The sequence below is a fragment of the Saccopteryx leptura genome, chromosome 4, assembly GCF_036850995.1.
Source record: "Saccopteryx leptura isolate mSacLep1 chromosome 4, mSacLep1_pri_phased_curated, whole genome shotgun sequence".
Classification (NCBI taxonomy): Eukaryota; Metazoa; Chordata; class Mammalia; order Chiroptera; family Emballonuridae; genus Saccopteryx; species Saccopteryx leptura.
The window spans coordinates 149,530,103-149,549,463 of NC_089506.1; the positions used below are offsets into that span (position 1 = coordinate 149,530,103).

Consider the following 19,361-nt stretch of genomic DNA (forward strand, 5'->3'; position numbering starts at 1 on the left):
TTCCACTGCTCAGAATATTTTTTAAAGCACTCTTATGGCCATTGTAGGGCCTTGTGGTGCAAATCCTTTGAAATATCTTTAGTGATGGTGAATCTTCATCAATTGAGGTCAGATTTTATTTTTAGGAAAGCCAAAAGCCAAACAAAGCCAAGGCTGCTGAATGAGGTAAGTGATCCAGCTGAGCTGTTCCCCTTCTGATCCCAATGAGAGCTTGCTTACAAATCCTAGCATGGTGTGCTCATTTGGCTTTATACTTTTCTACTGGCATTGAAGACAGTTTTGGATAAAAGTTACAAATATGTTCTGAGTATCCTTAGAATATGTAATTAGCTTCCTAAAATAAAAAGTTTGAAGAAAAATTACATTTGGTGTACAGCTTTTAATATACTTTTTCAAAGTAGAAAAACAGTTTTTATTCTCATCAAAATAAATTCTAGGTAAATTAAAAATGTGCTTTTCAAGTTAAGCCATAAAATTTTAGAAGAAATTACAGATTGATATAATTGATGGTTTAAAAAAGTACACAAGAAAAACTACATTTAGAAAATTAAAACAAATGGAATAAAGAGGTTTAACAAATGCATGCATTTTTTAAATCATAAAAAATCCTTATACCTAGTGAAATTAAATAAACACTCTCCTAGGCTATGGAAGTATTAATTGTCATAACTTTCCTATAGGGCAAATTGATGGCAATATTTAAGAAATGACTAAAAAATGTGTTATACCCTATAACCTGGTAAGTTAATTTATAAGAATGAATTTTATGAAATTTAGAATAAATGTGTACAAAGATTTAGATTCAAGTAACCCTTTTGTCCTAGTTTAAAAAAAAATCTGATGTCCAATGATAGAGGATTCAATTAATAGTCTTTGGTATTTCCATATAAAAGAATAATTAATGACAAGAAAAGGTTTATAATACATAGATTTTCAAACAACACAGCTACAACCATTTTACTTCTTTAGACATTCAATCTATTTTTAAACACTCTTAATTCAGCTATTTAACGAGGAACAGACCCGTGTGTGTGTGTGTATGTGTGTGTATGTGTATGTGTGTGTAGTGTGTATATATGTGTGTGTATGTGTAGTGTGTGTGTATGTGTGTATATGTGTGTGTATGTGTATGTGTATGTGTGTGTGTAGTGTGTATATATGTGTGTATGTGTAGTGTGTGTGTGTGTATGTGTGTGTGTGTATGTGTATGTGTGTGTGTGTTAGACATTTCTATGTTTGAAACCCTCCCAGGCTGGCTATCTTGTCCACTTTCTTCATTTCTGGATATAGTGTTATTTCTAGTCATGGAAGTTTTCTCACTAGCAATGCCATAGACTTCTATCCATCTTAGAATGAGGGCAGGAACCTCTGCTGCCCTTGCACAGAGCTGGCTTCTTTGGTGGGCACATTGTACTGCTTTACTTTTTCCTCCTGAGAAAAGAGGTTTCTACTTTTTCAGACATTCGAAGTAGGTGATTTAAAGCTTGTGATTATCACTTCAAGATTGAGTCTGTTTTTAATGACAATTTAAATCACAGAGAACAACACTGCCCAATCTACTGATCTCTTTTCTATACCAGATGACCATTTAAACCCTATCTTTCTGCAGATCTTTGTACCTTCTCACATATGTTTTCTTTTAGTTAGAGCTAAGAATATGATTTTGATTATTCATTTATTTTAGTGTGTTAAAGCTTGAGCTCCTTCATCATATTTCAGTTTTGTTTAATACTTTATAGGGGTTAAAATACCTTCAATGAAATAACCAAGCCTGCATTTAGCTATACAACAAGGGTGTTTTCTGTTTTTGAGAAGAAAATCCCCTGTGGAGGACCTTTACGAATGTTTCTAAAAGGAGATTATTGAGAGAAGGATGAGACTAAATGATTGAAGATTTTTAAATGTTAGATTAAAAAACCATATCTTTATATGGCTTTTTGTAAATATTTGTAAAATAATTTTAACCATCAGCTTTATACTATATTATAAACTAAAATATCGGTAAAATACATTTCATTTTTGACTTATTAAAGCTCTAGAACAGGGATCGGGAAACTTTTTGGCTGAAAAAGCCATGAACACCACATATTTTAAAATGGAATTACGTGAGAGCCATACAATGACCCGTGTACATTATGCATTATGCAATAAAAATTTGGTGTTGTCCCGGAGGACAGCTGTGATTGGCTCCAGCCAAACGCAACCATGCACATGAGTGGTAGGAAATGAATGGATTGTAATATATGAGAATGTTTTATATTTTTAACGTTATTATTTTTTTATTAAAGATTTGTCTGAGAGCCAGATGCAGCCATCAAAAGAGCCACATCTGGCTCGCGAGCCATAGGTTCCCAACCCCTGATCTAGAACACTAACAAATTTTTTTTGAAGTTTGTTAGTAGAAATAATGTCCTCTATCTGAGCTATAGATATAATTAAGCTGTATTTCTCACTTTGGCCACAGGTAAGTTCAGAGGAGCAGTGTAGACAGAAGTTAGTATCATGAACCTCAGAGTCAATCATAACCCATTTGAGCTGTCGTCCCACCACCCACCCTTCCTGTGTTACTGTGGGCAAACTGTTCTATTTCCTTCCAGGTACAAAAGGCATAATAATGCATACGTTAAAAGTTCATTAAAAGATAAATGAAGTAATATATAAACTACTGTGTAGAGTTCTTGGCTCGTATTAAGTGCTAAATAAATGCTAGTTGTCATTATTACTACTAATGGTAGCTTTAACACTCACTAAATATCGCATTGCTCTCTCTTGAATTGCTCCCTTACTTGGTTCTATTGTCTCTCCAAAATTCACTTTCTTAAGACTCCTTGACTTGTTTAGTTTGTATTGATTTCTAATGGCTTCATGAATGATTTTTACTCCTCAACCTAAATAAATTATAAACTCCTATAAATTAAGATAATGCTTTCTATTATTTCTGAAATTCTTAATATTTATTATATTCCTGGACTTGTTATTTTATATAATAAACCACAAAATTTTGTAGTCAAATAACAACTATCTAGTTATGTCTCATGTTTGTTATGGATCAGGAATTTGAACATGGCTTGGACAGGTGGCTCTTTATTTTATAGTGTATTGACAGAGTCAGTGTTAGGTGGACTGGTATGAGATTTAGAGATTACTTTACTCACATTCTGGTGCATTGGTAAGGATTGTGAGAAGATTAGGTTTAGATGGGACTGTGAACAGGAGTGCTAATGCCTGCATGCGGAGTATGCATGGTATTTCTCTAGCCTGGCAGCCTCGTGCTTATTGTTGAGCTTCTTGTATGTCAGCTCAGGTCATCAAGTACATAGTCTTACATTACTAAGAAGTTTTCTAGCATCGCCATTATTTGTGAAGCAGTCAAAAGCTCATCCAGATTTATGGAGAGAGAGACACAGATCCCACCTTTTGGTGTTTTTTGGTGAAAAGATTTTCAAAGAATTTGTGGCCATGGTTTAAAATGGCCACAATTCCCTATGATACAGAGCCCTTGGAGAGCAGAGATATGTCTTAGTCATTCATATCACCAACAATGCCTTAAAGATAAAATGATATTTTTAAAAGAACCATAAGGAATAAACTTTTTAAGAAAAATGATTACAAACTTAGCCTTTGTTCATATTTTCTGTAGTTAAAAATATAAGAAGTTTGAAGTTTCTTTATACCAGAATCTAGCCTTTACTGAATTCTACTACCATGAAACCAGTGGCTATATTAAACATTCCTTTATTACTGTCTCCTAAACCTTGTTAGTTTCTGTCTCAATCTCTCTTCTTTTTTTTAATTTTAGCACATAAATATGTTATTTAAAATCAGAAGATATAGTGTTTTCTACCAATAATTCTGTGTAAGCCACTTCTTTACTTCAGAGCAAAATGTTTCCTTTATAATAATAATAATGTTACATTGGACAATATTTAAGGTTTTATAAGGCTCTAAAACTCTGCAACTATGAGTTGACTATTCTTTTTTTTTTTTCTTTTTTTGTATTTTTCTGAAGCTGGAAACGGGGAAAGACAGTCAGACTCCTGCATGCGCCCGACCAGGATCCACCCGGCACACCCACCAGGGGGCAAAGCTCTGCCCACCAGGGGGTGATGCTCTGCCCCTCCGGGACGTCGCTCTGTTGCAACCAGAGCCATTCCAGCACCTGGGGCAGAGGCCAAGGAGCCATCCCCAGCGCCCGGGCCATCTTTGCTCCAATGGAGCCTCGGCTGCGGGAGGGGAAGAGAGAGACAGAGAGGAAGGAGAGGGGGAGGGGTGGAGAAGCAGATGGGCGCTTCTCCTGTGTGCCCTGGCCGGGAATCGAACTTGGGACTTCTGCACGCCAGGCCGACGCTCTACCACTGAGCCAACCGGCCAGGGCCGAGTTGACTATTCTTATAATAACAACGAGAGAGAGACATAGAGGCATGGAGTGGTAGAAAGAATGCTGGTACCAGATACAAATAGGACATAGATTTTTTTCCAGACCTGCCACCTGTGAGTGGTATAACTTTAGGGATAATAATTTCTCTTCTAATAATAAGTTCTCGAGGTTGTGGTAAAACCAATGAAATAATATATATGGAAAATCTTGATAAATTATAAAGAGTTGATGTAATAGTAGGGAAACATTTCTCTGTCTTTGTAAAGGAGTAGAAGGAGAAAGTCCTATAAAATTTTAGATAGGATCTGTCCTTATACTAAACACAAGTTTGGAGCATTGTTGTGAACAGGAATCTAGGCCGGAATATCTCCAGCTCAAGAACCTACAACTCAATATCACCCCCTTCCCTTGGAGGCTGCATTTCTAGCCATTGAATACGTAATAATTCAGCTGCTGAACCAGTATAGAGAAGTTATTCATTATTGGGTTCAACTCAAGGTCAAAAACATCAAACCCCAGCCATTAAGCAAAATGGTGATAGCCATGGTAGCGATGACCCAGAGTGAATATATTGCTCATAGGAAGCAAGGTCAGGAATACAGCAAGCTGGAAAGGGGTGTCAAGTCAAAGTCAGGAACAACAAGCCTGCAGGTCAGAGATGTATGTGAAACAGCACTTTCCAGATAAAGTAGAAGAGAACAGCCGCCCCCCACCTGCAGAAACAGCAACGGAAATCCTCACTGAGCTCTTACTTTTGTTTCTGTGTGCCAGACTTCTTCCCCTCTGTCTAGACCTCCTTGCCTTGGCAAATTTAGGGAAGTCATGGAAAAGGATCCATTTTCTCCTTCCTGCTGAAAAAGGCAATAGGTTTGGGCCTCCCCAACTCAAAGTAGAGCCTACACTCACTTTTTGAAATCCACATGCTCAGTCGGCCTCAGCCCCAATACTTTTTTAAGCAGATTGTACTGCAGTAGAATGCTGACTCCAGGCGGGTTAAAGCATGGAATTTTTTTAGAAGTTAGCACTGTATCCTTAGCAATGAGAATGGTTTCCTAACTTATTTCTTTGTCTAGGCTTAACAACAACAAAAACACAGCACTTGCATCAGGGCAACATAGACAATGCATAGTTCTGTGCCTAGTGCCTAGTTATGAATGGAACAAATGATTTAGTTATGGGTCTATAATGCATGATACTGTATAAAATATAAAGAGGAGTGGCCCATTTCTGTACTGTATTTTTTACAGAGCTTGCTATAAAAATAGCTACCTAAATATGAAAGTCAAGAAAGGGTCATGCTCTGCCTAGCCTTTGTTTAAGTCACCTTCTTGTAGCCCAGTTCTTGGCCTGACACAGCTGAGGACTCTCATACAGCTTTGGGTGTCTGGGAAATGCCTGTTTCATTAAAGGCCCTGAACCCTATCATGTTACACTTCAGAAGTAGTGACCAACTCACTTAAAACAAAGAAGCTTTGACCTTTCTCCCCTTTTGAAACCAAAAACAGATGAAGTTAAAGTGACTCATTTCCGGCTTTAAATATGCTCTAAAATTTTTTTCAAGTACTTTTGAGGTTCAGGGTTTTGTTTTTGGTTGTTTATTTTTGCCTTATTTTTATTTTATATTTTTGCATAAATATCTCATTCCTATCTTGTCAAGGTCAACATATTTATTACTTATATTCAGAGTGCAACTACACTTTTTTTGGTTATAACTTTCTTACTCTCTCTCTTTCCCTCTCTCTCACTCTTTTAATCAGTGTTGTTTATAACCATGACCCTTGATACTCCAAATCTTAAAACAGCTTGATTTTCAGCAGCTAAATCTGACACAGTCAGCATTTTTCTGTTTATTTTGAGAATACTATTTACCCTCTGGGGTTTTTAAAAGCAATCTGTAAAATATCACTAAGAAGAAGTTTGTAGCATTCATAGAGTCTTTCATGAAGTCCAATCACAAAAAATGACAACTTCTGCTCTGATTTTTTAACTCTGGAACAGTCATCACTATCTGAGTATTTGATGCCTAAGCAGATGCAGTAACCAAAAACTTTTTAATAAAATTATACATTTAAAATAATCTAAATTATTTTTAAAATAATTCATTTTACTTTCATAGGATAGCCTGCTAACTTGAATCAAAAACTAACCAAATAATTTTTATGGTTTGCTCTTCAGAGGATATTTCCATTAGAAATTGCATAATGAACCATGCTACTTATTTTAATGTATAAATGAGGGGAAAGAAAGAAGACCTTTTCAGTAGTCAAGCCATAGGAAAAAATCTACTTTTGATCACAGGATATGTTGTGAAGCAGTTGGGGATTGTAACTTGTACTTAAGGAGACAAAAGCTATTTCTGAACTGAGAAATTGAGAATGTTTTCTGAAAAGAGACTAATGTATTTGTCAAAGGTTCAAAGATAACCCAGCAAGCTTGGGCACAGTTTCGTGTCACTAGAGCTATTGAAAATGCTTCTGCTCCAGCATGAACACATCAGCTCCCAATAGGCCTTGAGATCAGGCTGAAAACATAATTTTCTTGCTGTGAGGTTTCAGAACAGAGCATGTCTCCATAACACAGAGAATTCTCCTCCAGTAAGCTTGATGGAGAAACCAAAGCATGAAATACCTTCAAATCTCGCTAAGACAAATCTTAGTCACTGGACTGTTGGAGAAAAACATTTAACTCTAGCAAATGCACTGTTCATTCAAAATGCACGGTATTAACAAACAGATGTCATTCTGGTGGTGGATGAGAGTTGGAGTTGGAGAAAAAGGACATTCAAGTCATTGGGACTGTTTTGTGGTTTCTTCAAGAAAAGTGGGGATGCTTGAATCTGCTGCTCAGGAGCATCAACAGCTGATGCCTGGGAGGATAAACACTGCTAAGTCTGCATTTATTTCTTGAGCTCTAACTGTACATTAATTCAATAAGATGGTCTAATAAAATAATGCATTTTCAAAATGCTTAGCTTGCATTTCGGGAAGGGTGGGCATTTTGATTATTACCAAGGAGTGCATCTTGGAATTGGTGCAGGAAGTAAGCTCTAGCTGTAGGCTGCTCTGGCCTCCAGGGGTCACCCTTCCCTTTAATGACTATACAATAGTCTGAGAACCCCATCTTGGTCTTTTGGCAATTTCTTGTGCTCTAGAAACTGTGGGAATCCCAAAAATTGCTTTTACATTCAAGAACGTGTGCTGAGAGTCACTTTCTCCTTCTGAGAGCCATCTGTCTCTGCCACACCCTTCTGCCAGCAACCTCTTCCTGCAGGAATCTGTCTTCCCTAAAGCCATTTCTACTCCCATTTGCCTTTTGTATGAAATGTAGCCATGGGCTTATCTCCTTATTCCCTACAGCACAGTCAATAGCAGAATGAGATAGTTAACAAAACTTTAATGAAGGCTTAGAGAGAATAGAAGGAAAGAAATTACAAGGAAAAAACAGAAAGAAAGAATGGAAATATAGGACAGAATATTAAGTTTGTCAGACTACCCTCAGAATGTGTACATTTCCATGGGGATTCCCAAATAAACACCTCTCCTTTACACACACATACACACACACACACACACATACACACACACACACACACACACACGCACGCACCAACACATACCACCCTTCTTTTTTTTTTTTAATTTTTTTTATTCATTTTTAGAGAGGACAGAGAGAGGGAGAGAGAGAGACAGAGAGGGAGAGGAGAGAGAGAAGGGGGGAGGAGCTGAAGCATCAACTCCCATATGTGCCTTGACCAGGCAAGCCCAGGGTTTTGAACTGGCGACCTCAGACATACCACCCTTCTTCATGTTCTACTGGATGGCTTACTTCTTCCTTATCTGGAATCAAGACCTTCAAGTCCTTGTGACTGCCTGACGTGAGATGCAAAGAATATAACTCTTCATAGTATCACATATGCCAGTGTCTTCCTCTAATGCTTCCAATTTTCTATTTTAGAATAAAATCTTTTCTTATCTTAGTGTAATCAAGATGGGGGGAAGAGTAAATTGTGGGATTAAAAGGCAGGATATTTCTGTATTTTAGTCATTAATTTTAAAACAACCTGGGTACCCTGGTCCACTGGGGAGTTAATGACTAAAATGAAGTACCTAGGGTGTCTTGACATCACATAGAATGAAAAAAAAAGTGATTGGCGGAGACACAGGGGCAGGTATAAAAGGTAAGAACTGGATTGTGGAGACTGGCTGGTTGATCACTTTAGACCCTAGAGAGTGCATACTGAGGGACTGTTAGGAATTAGAAACGATGGTGACACATCTGGGAGAAAAAGCAAAACTAAAGAGGTTGTGTATGGAGAGGTAAGAGATGAAAAAGAACTACAAACTTGATCTCAAACTAGGATTTTTAATATACTGTATCTCCACAGTGAAATCGATTTCCTTGTTAAAGGCTAGAGATTGATTAGAAAAAAACAGGATGAGTAACTCTGGGTTAGCCAGGGGAACAGACCAGAGACACAAAATAAAAACTCTCTGAGGTCTGCCATTGTGCTTCCATATGTCCTATTACCCAGAAACTTTAAACAGGCATTTAGGAAGGGCAATAATTTGGTGCCCTTGAAAACCAGTATAGTTAAAATATTTTTTCACATGTATTCAAAGTAGGACCTCATGAGGAAAAGATTAAGAAGGGAGATTTCTACTGGTGGCAGGTTTTACCTCTAACCCAAACTTGAATAGCTCATTCAGTAAATCAAAGACATTTCTGAGAAGATATTCTGGTGATGAACTTTTGTTATCTGGCCAGCTCATCCCCATCCCCAATAGCTTTTTAAGGTATTTTTCCCATCCGGGTATATAACTTTCCTTGGAAATTCTGTAATATACTTAATTCTTCCCTTCTGTTAAGTTCTAAGTAATATCCCACTGTCCCTTAAAGACAAGCCCCTGCGCATCATCTAGCTGGTCCACTTTTGAACATGATTTTGCCAGTCTCATGACACTACCTCCTGGAGTTCTGGACTTAGCACCATTAAACACGCCTCACTCCTTACTTACTTACATGATATAAAACAAACAGTGAATTTTGGAACACAAGATCTTTTCTTATGAAGACCCCTCTCAAAGCTCTTGAATTGAAATGAATAGAAGTGGTGGGTCAGGGGCACAAAAAACAGTGAAAATGGACGTCAAGATGCAGAAAATGTATGTCCAGAGTGTTCCTGAGCCTCGGTCATCTGGGTGTGAGAAGTCAAATGAGGTTTGGGATTACCTCTTTATGCTGCTATGTCTTGAGGAAATATTTAAGACATTTTCCTGAGAAACATTACTTTCTAATTCACTTAGGAAATAAAACTTTAGACATCTCAATCCTGCCATTTCATTAACAGTTTTGCATGTAAACTTCTAATTGCTTTCTTTATACTGACTTTTAAAATGAACATATTCTTCTACATTAACATTTTATATAAAATCATGGTCTAGACATGTACATGTACGGCTAAAATTAAATCATCAATAATCACTATCTGGAATGAATTACATTCCAAAAGCTCTGGCTAATGATTTATCTCTTCTTCATGGAACCGATCTCTATCGGATTGATTTATGTAGCAGCCAATCATGTTTCAGTAAACTGCAGCATGCACATGCATCTCTAAGTGATGATAAGCTGTGACTGTCCATTTGTTCGTACAGCACTAGCAACAAAAAAAAGAAAAGAAAAAATAGTTTCAAACTCTTTTAAAAGCTTCACACTATGAACAAATTATCTAAGAAATAATAATAATCAATTCCATATCAAATATCAGAATAACTGATATAGTATCAAGCATATGCAAAAACACAAAAATGGTGACATTTGATACAGAGAATTCTTTGCTTTTGCATGCTTACATTATTTGCTTTGATAGCTAGGTACCTTTTTGCACATTGACATTATTTGCTTTGATAGTAGATGCTATTGTTAGTTGTTGAAGTGACTGACAACCTCATGCTGTTCTATTTAATTGCCTTTTCTGCAGTGCAAGGTTCTGTGTTTAGAAGATGGTGTTTCATAAATAAATCCAAAGTGTGTGAGTGTGTACATGTGTTTACTACAGAGGCTTCATTTCTCAAGCCAATTCTATAGCTGTTCAGCTACAGCTGTCGCCATATTTATCAGTATTTACATTAGAGTTCATTCTCATCCTTCATGTTTTTGCCTTTTCTATGTTTAAGGAGATTAATGGATCTCCTTGTGAAAATGAAAGCCTTTTTAAACAGCTCATCATGTTTGACAGAGGAGTGGAGGTATTGGACCTATAAGGTTTTAACAAAACACGTAAAACATTCCAACTTTCAAGGCCTGACCAATGATTCCCCACAAGACTTTTTCTAATATTGAAACCTGTAAGGATTTTACATTCTGCCTGAATTTATAGTCTAGTTTATGCATTTGTTCTCTTAATTAATAAAGTCTAAGTAACAACTTTTTTCAGTTATCAAAATATAATATAGAAATACTACTGTTAAAGGGTTTGTAACGTGCTGATTTCGCTCTCAATGAGCCTGACCAGGCAGTGGTGCAATGGATAGAGCATTGAACTGAAACATGGAGGACCCAGGTTCAAAACCCCAAGGTCTCCGGCTTGAGTGCAGGCTCATCCAGCTTGAGCATGGGCTCATCAGCTTAAGTGAGGGGTCGCTGGCTTGAGCATGGGATCATAGACATGACCCCATTGTCACTAGCTTGAGCCCAAAGGTCTCTGGCTTGAAGCCCAAGGTCGCTGGCTTGAGCCCAAGGTCGCTGACTTGAGCAAGTGTTCACTGATTTCTTTTTCATATGTGCCTTGACCCCAGGGTTCCAGCTGAGCCAGCGACCCATTGGTCAAGCCAGTGACCTTGTGCTCAAGTCAGCAACCTTGGGCTTCTAGCTAGTGACCATGGTCATATCTATGATCCCACGCTCAAGCCAGCAACCGTGCACTCAAGCTGTAAGCCCGAGCTCAAGCTGACAACCTTAGGATTTCAAACCTGGGTCCTCTGCATTTCAGGCCAATGCTCTATCTACTGTGTCACCACCTGGTCAGACTAAGGTTTTAATTCTTAAACAGGCCTTCCAATAAGTTTGGTGCTATTTTCAGGTATTTTGGACACTAAAGAGACACTTTTGGATTTGCTCTCACAAATCATATCACATAACCAAACTATCAGCTACTGATCCAGTTCATGCAAAGCTGGTTTGACTAATAATTCTCCAAGGTTTGCTAAGCCAATGAAAATAGGCACTGATTACATTATCTGCTGTTTTGGAGTATCCATTTCATTGCTTCCTTAGTGCAGAAAACTAAGAAAGAACTATATATATTTTGTTCTCTCAATTTTTTAAAACTAGGAAATCTGGTATAATTGATGATGGCAAATTAGTTGTCTTTTTATTGGCCTACAAAACACTGGGAAAAGTATAAACAGCATTTATACAAATCTCTAAGAATATAATCTTAGTTTTAAAAGAAGACTACAGAAAGCTATTTTTGAAATATTAAAGCTTCAGTCTTATTTTTGCATTATGCATGTGTGTTTCATATTGAATTGTCTGGCTATTTTTTTCCCTATAAAATGACAGAATTTTCAATTTGTTGGGTTTTTTGAATTTCAGAATGCATTTATTTCTTTTAATGCAAGGGATGTAATTGAAAGTATACTTTTATAAATAAATTTTAATCTATTATATTCTATATATTAATCAATCCCTGATATGAATACTATATATTTATATTAGAAACTGAAAAGTCAGAGCATTTAAAACATTTGCTCAGGTCACATAACAAGGACACAACTAAAATTTTAATTGAGAAATGATTGAAGAAAGTAATTTTCTTACATGCTTATTTACAATACTGTGAATTTCCCTCATGTTACAAAGTAGCTTCACTAATGGGACCCAAATAGTCCTCAAAGTTTGCAATACTATATAACCTCTGTGATTCATTAATTCATGGCTATCTTTCCTAGTAGATTGTTAACAAAATGAGAAATTGAATATTAGTAATTCAAATTGATTCATTCTTGAAAAGCTTTTGGCTTGCTTTCTGCCCATCTAAAACAGACACTTTGTTGAAAGCTGTGTTAAATTTCCACCTATTCCATGTCGGCTTTCTGACTATAGAGACAATTTCCTATCCCTCTTTACTTACTACACACCATTATTTTGGGGTATTATTTGTTCCCTAATGAGTTGCAAATTTAGGGGATAAATCCAGGTGCCTATCTTACCTTTAAAAGATAGGAGTTTGGCTCCTTCTGCTAAACTTTTGTCTTATCACCATGTTTAAGTTCCTCTTTTCACAGCTTCCTTTATGTTTGGCCAATTGAATCATCTTTACTGGGACATTGAACCTTGAGCAGAGTAATTCAAGAGCAGAAGACAAAACAGTAGAAAAGACTAGATAGAAGAAGCTGTTTTGAAGGATCACCTCAGAAGCATACATACAAATTCAATCAATATCTGCTGAATTGATTTTCCATAATAGTGCATAAAATAATAGCCATCAGGCAAGAAAGCTACTCATTGATTATACCTGCCTAAAAAGATCTGAAAGTATCAAAATGCAGGCTATTCACTAATCGCATCTTTAAAATGAAGTCTTGTTCATGTTGAAATTCTCCCATCTTCTGCTAAACAGTAGACTGAAAACTTTTATTTCATTGTTAAAATCCAGAAGAGAGAGGAATGTGGAATTACTAGTCAAAAGAAAGTGAAGTAATAAAATGGAGTTCATCATGCCCTATGACCTTTCCTACAATATTTTAATGCATTCCTTTGATAAGCAAATACCAAGATCACATTGCACTCATAACACATTAGGAACTTGCACAAATAAAATCTAAATGATTCTTTTAGAGTGCTTGTGAATAGCATAGTTTGTGATAGTTGAAAAGTTCATTGTGTTGTCAGTGATTTTCACAAAAAAATGAATACACAAAATACAGAAAGCAGTGATAGGTTATAAATAAGCCTTAGAAGTAATAATAATATTGCCTACTAGTATAGAACTTTACTGTTTAAAAGCATTTTAATGATTGTGGTTCAGATTATTTATATTATATGAAAGGAATTAGAATGATTATGGAGAAATTAAATAAACAGTCCTTAAATACCACTCATACATACATTTAGAGACAACATTTTCAGAAAAAATAGTTTTATTCACTACATATATTATATATTATAGATCATATTTATTATATATAGAAAACTTTTTCAATTACTTTGGCATAAGCATGTATTTCATTTTACCCAGTGTAAGTAAATGTTGGCTTTTTATACACAAAGAATGATAAGAAGATGTTAAAGTATTACTTTTCATAGTAATGCTTAAAGCATTTGGCTTTCATAAATAATTCATGTAATTTTTCCTCTGTTAATACCCATTTGTATAACTGTGTATGATGAAAGTTAAGAAGTGTCCCATCAGGAGGGGATGAAAGGCTGGCATAACTTGAAGAATTATAAACTAAACTGAAGTGGTAGTTATACTCCCTCTTTCACATAAAAAATCATGAAGTATTTCCTGTTTTGTCCCATTTCTCAGCTAGAACATACTCTCATAAAGAGAACACAAATAGATTAAAATCTAACTTTTTTCTTCTTTAAGAAAACATAAGCATAATCACTTTTTATTTCTTTTAAGTTAGTTCAATAAACAATGAGTACTATTTTAAAACTACAGGCATTCCATGGGAATCTCTCTGGAAAGAACTAACTTATTTTGAATGTTATTTTATAAATTAAGTTTATGAACAACTATAATCTTTTTGTAATACAAAGCGCAGTAAAAACTAATTCTTACATGTCCCTTTTCATCCGGGGTACACAGAAGACTCTTATTATAACTGTCGAAATGACCTAAGGTGATTTTTTTTTCTGCATGAAAGAAGGACAAATTAAAATTGCAAGTATTTTTAGGAGTTTCCTAAATTTACAAATGATCTGTTTGAGGCTGAGTGCATTGGGATGCCTTAGTTTTGTCTTTTATAAGCTTTTCAGATTCTCTTCTATACAGAGAGAGTTTTTACACCATAGATGAAATGTATGTGGAGACAGGGAGAGAACAGCAAACAGGAGGTTACTCAAACCAAGCTCTTCGCTAAACTAACAGGAGAACCTTTACTGAGATCTTAGGAGGTCTTACTGAGAGATAAAGGAATAAAATACTAAGGTTATAATAACATACTCTAGACATTATAAAGTTGGGGAGAAGATAATGGGAAATTGTGATGGGCTCGCCACACGTACGCTTCCATGTAGTCTACAGCCAGGTGTGCTGAAAATATATCAATGTATATTGAGAATTGGTAACTTCATTCTGGAAACAAATGGACCTTGCATGTCTGTTTCAGGGTCACGTAGGAAGAGGACTGGCAAGTGCGTGTCAGATTCTGGTGATGTATGGGAAGAAACTCCTGAAGATCTAAATGTGTTGGGGAAGAAGGAGAAAAAAAATGAGTGATTTTTGTGGTCTTCCAAAAAAAATAATAATAAAGGTGAGTGAGGGGAGTAAAAGGTCACAAATAAAATATTTCTTTATCAATAATATTTATTAACATATATTTTATTTTATCTCTACCTTTTAAGGAGCCTAGGTTTTATAATAAATAAGTATATGGACAATAACTCATTAATAATGTTATGCTGGAATAATATTTTGTTTTTTTCCTGCACATATTTATACATCAGTTTATTTGATATTCATATCCATTAACCACATTTTATGAGTCAGAAAAGTGAGGCTTAGAAATACTAGTTTATGGGCCTATTAGTTGGAGAAATAAACTAGAACCTGAGTTTCTAATTTTCTATTTTGCTTTAAATGAAATAAATGTGTTTGGATATAATTTTTTTCCTTTGAGCAAGAAAAATAATAATTTCCAAAAGCAATGCTAAATCTAAAATATTGTAGTCAATGTGTATTACATTACGGATATTTTAGCATGCATTATTATTGGCTGCCTTGTTGAGACCCACTTTTGTTCGTCTAATTCAACAACCAAATCCTTAAAAGATAATATTCATTTTATTTTGTTGTTTTTTTTTTAAGTAGAGGGTGCAGATATTTATGTGGTGTCCTCCCCACAAATATTTTAAAAGCTCCTTTAGATCTCTCTCCTAACATAAGAGAGATGTCAAATAGCGCTCTCTCTCTCTCTCTCTCTCTCTCTCTCTCTCTCTCTCTCGTCTAGCCAGTCAGCATCATATTGCTCTCTCCTTGGTCTCCTACCTCTAGACCAGGGGTCCCCAAACTATGGCCTGCGGGCCGCAAGCAGCCCCCTGAGGCCATTTATCCTGCCCCTGCCACACTTCCTGAAGGGGCACCTCTTTTATTGGTGGTCAGTGAGAGGAACATAGTTCCCATTGAAATACTGGTCAGTTTGTTGATTAAAATTTACTTGTTCTTTATTTTAAATATTGTATTTGTTCCCGTTTTGTTTTTTTTACTTTAAAATAAGATATGTGCAGTGCACATAAGGATTTGTTCATAATTTTTTTTATAGTCCGGCCCTCCAACGGTCTGAGGGACAGTGAACTGGCCCCCTGTGTAAAAAGTTTGAAGACCCCTGCCCTAGACCTTTGCAGTTCATATTCTACCCCTCCAAAAGTTCCACTTTAAATATATGTGACCCTCTCTGCCTCCCATATCTTCAGAGATTATACCCTGATCCTCCACTTTAATCTCTCTTACCTCTGAGACCAGCTCCAAAGAATGTTTTGGATAAAATTCCCCATTCTTTTTATATATTTATCACTAAACTTCATTCCATTTATTTCTAATTCTCAAATATTCCTTTTTGGGAGCAGGGTTATAATACACAATGGTTCTTTTCTAAAAATGGTTTCTTGATTTATGACTGTAAAAAAAAAAGATTTTCCTCTGAAATATAGATTATTGATTTTGGATAGATGATTGATTTAAGAGTAGTTGATCCAAGCTAATAGAATCAGTTTCTCTTTCCCAGGAACTTAAAACTTTTAAGTCTAGAGGCACAGACTGAGAGATGCCAGGACCCACAGGAGCAAAGATGAAATAAGAAGAGTCACAAATGGAATTCCTATTTCTGAGCTCCCAGGCTTCCCTGCTTCTTTCTCTTCTGAGGTCATGTTTCACTTCATTCGGGGATTCCATGACATTCCCAGTATTATTTGAGTAAATCTTCTTAACAAGACTTAGTTTTTGTTACTAGATAAAGCTACTTTCCAAAAGGATCTAGACCAAGAGGTCGCAGGTTAGTTGAAAAACCTTTTCAGATGGGAAATCATAAAGGTGATAAACACTTCAAATCCTTTATTTTAATTTAAAATATAGACATATATACATATTTTCCAATTATTTTTATATCCACTAATTGAAGTATCCACTATTGCTCTTGTACAAACCATAGCCTAAACACAATAACCATAATTTCTGATTTAACCTTCTTCAAAGTGAAATGGGGGGGAATTAAAAGTTAATTGTAAAGTGATCTGGGTACATAAGCCTTCTAAATTTAAAGATATTTTTCTGATTCATGGTTATTTTATCCATACATGAGTCCTGACCAATATTGTTTTAATTACTTACCCTTACTTAATTTCTCAAGTATTTCATTTAGCTTTTCATTTTTTGAGTTTGAAGGCTCATCATTTATTTTATTTTCTATTTTTTTATCAAATTTTTTAGGGTGAATTGGTTAATAAAATCATATAGGTTACAATTGTACATATCTATGACACATGACCTGTATATTGCATTGTGTGCTCACAACCTGAAGTCAAATCACCTTCCTTTGCCATATATTTGGTCCCCTTTATTTTTTCCATCTTCCCACCCCCTTCCCTCTGGTGACCACCCTACTGCTGTCTATGTCTATGAGTTTTAGTTTTATATTTCACATATAAGTGAAATCATATGGTTCATAGCTTTTTCTGACTGACTTCTTTCGCTTAGGATAATATTCTCAAGATCCATTCATGTTGTCTCAAATGGTAATATCTTTATTTGTGGTTGAGAAGCATTCCATTGTACATATGTACCAAGCCTTCTTTATCCAATTGTCTATCAATGAACACTTCAGTTGTCTTTATGTCTTGACCACTGAATAATTCTTCAATAAACATAGGGGTGCATGTATCTTTGTGAATAAATATTTTTGAGTGTTTCAGGTAGATGCTCAGAAGAGGGAATTACTGGGTTATGTGGTAGTTCTATTCTTAATTTTTTGAGGAACTTCCGTATTGTTTTCCATAATAGCGGTGCCAGTTTCCATTCCCACCAGGAGTGAATAGGGTTCTTTTCCTCCACAACCTCTCCAACACTTGTTATTACTTGTCTTGCTGATAATAGCCATTCTAACAGGTATGAGATGGTATCTTATTGTAGTTTTGATTTGTATTTTTCTAATACTAGTGAAGTTGAACATCTTTTCATATATCTGTTGGCCATTTGTATGTCTTCTTGGGAGAGATATCTGTTCATGTCCTCTGCTTATTTTTTTAAAATTGGGTTGTTTGTTTGTTGTTCAGTTGTATGAGTCCTCTATATATTTTGAACAGTAACCTATTGTTGGAGATATCATTTACAAATATCATCTGCCATTTGGTTGGTTGTATTTTTGTTTTGTTGGCAGTCTCTTTTACTGTGAAAAATCTTTCATTTTGTTTTAATACCCACAACTTCCTTTTTTACACTAATTTATCAGGAAACATATTAAATTAAATTATATAATTATAATACTACAACAAGGTTTGGAAAGAAACAACTTACTCTTATTAAGCATTCAGTTCACCAATAGGAGAAAATGTGAACAAACACAATGAGGAATAACTATCTAATACTTGCATTTAGTGTGCTGTGGGTATTAGTGCCTTTTATAAGAGAAATACAGGGCATTTATCAATCTAAAGACATGGTTAAAAAAGGGTAGATTCAGCAAGTATCCATTGGATTTAGAACTCAAACAGGCCTGTCTAATATAAGTAGGACATTCAGTACAGGTCAAAGGAAAAACTTAAAGTGTATGAAAATCCTGCAAAATGAGCCTTATTCACAATTTCACATCATAAGCTGGCATCTGGGCTTAACACTTATGCAAGCTGAACATATCTGTGTGTGTGTGTGTGTGTGTGTGTGTGTGTGTGTCTGTGTTTTCTGAAGTGAGAAGCAGAGTGGAGCAGTTGGGGGTGGGGGGGGATAGGCAGTCAGACAGACTCCTGCATGCACCTGGCCAGGATCCATCCGGCTTGCCCACCAGGGGGTAATGCTCAACCCCTCTGGAGCATTGCTCTGCTGCATTCGGAGCCATTCTAGCACCTGAGGTGGAGGCCATAGAGCCATCCTCAGCGCCCGGGCCAACTTTGCTCCAATGGAGCCTTGGCTGCAGCAGGGGAAGAGAGAGATAAAGAGGAAGGCGAGGGGGAAGGGTGGAGAAGCAGATGGGCACTTCTCCTGTGTGCCCTGGCCAGGAATCGAACCTGGGACTTCCACACTCTGGGCCAACGCTCTACCGCTGAGCCAACCAGCCAGGGCCAAGCTGAACATATCTTAACAGACAAAACAATTCTATTTGTCAGTCACCAAACAACTACATATTTCATCTACTTCATTAAATTCGAGTAGAACAGGAGTTTTAAGAAATCTTTAAAAATCTCTGAAAAAAATGTGCAGTGATGATCTTTATAATAAAAAACTATACTTTCCAACAATAATTATTATTTGTTTCTTATTATGGCTGAAATAGATTTAATCAATAAATGTTCTATATGAATCACAAAAAGAGATTTTTTCTATTTATTTTTTTTTCGGTATTTTTCTGAAGCCGGAAACGGGGAGAGACAGTCAGACAGACTCCCGCATGCGCCCGACCGGGATCCACCCGGCACGCCCACCAGGGGCGACGCTCTGCCCACCAGGGGGCGATGCTCTGCCCCTCCGGGGCATCGCTCTGCCGTGACCAGAGCCACTTTAGCGCCTGGGGCAGAGGCCAAGGAGCCATCCCCAGCGCCTGGGCCA

The 19,361-nt window shown here is 36.3% G+C and overlaps 1 non-coding gene across 1 annotated transcript; it reads right to left on the reverse strand.

The window, feature by feature from the left end:
- Positions 1 to 18,802: 18,802 nt before the first annotated feature.
- Positions 18,803 to 18,878, reverse strand: TRNAS-AGA (transfer RNA serine (anticodon AGA)). Its single transcript has one exon. It is a non-coding gene; the product is annotated as a tRNA-Ser (tRNA).
- Between the last annotated feature and the right edge of the window lie 483 nt (positions 18,879 to 19,361).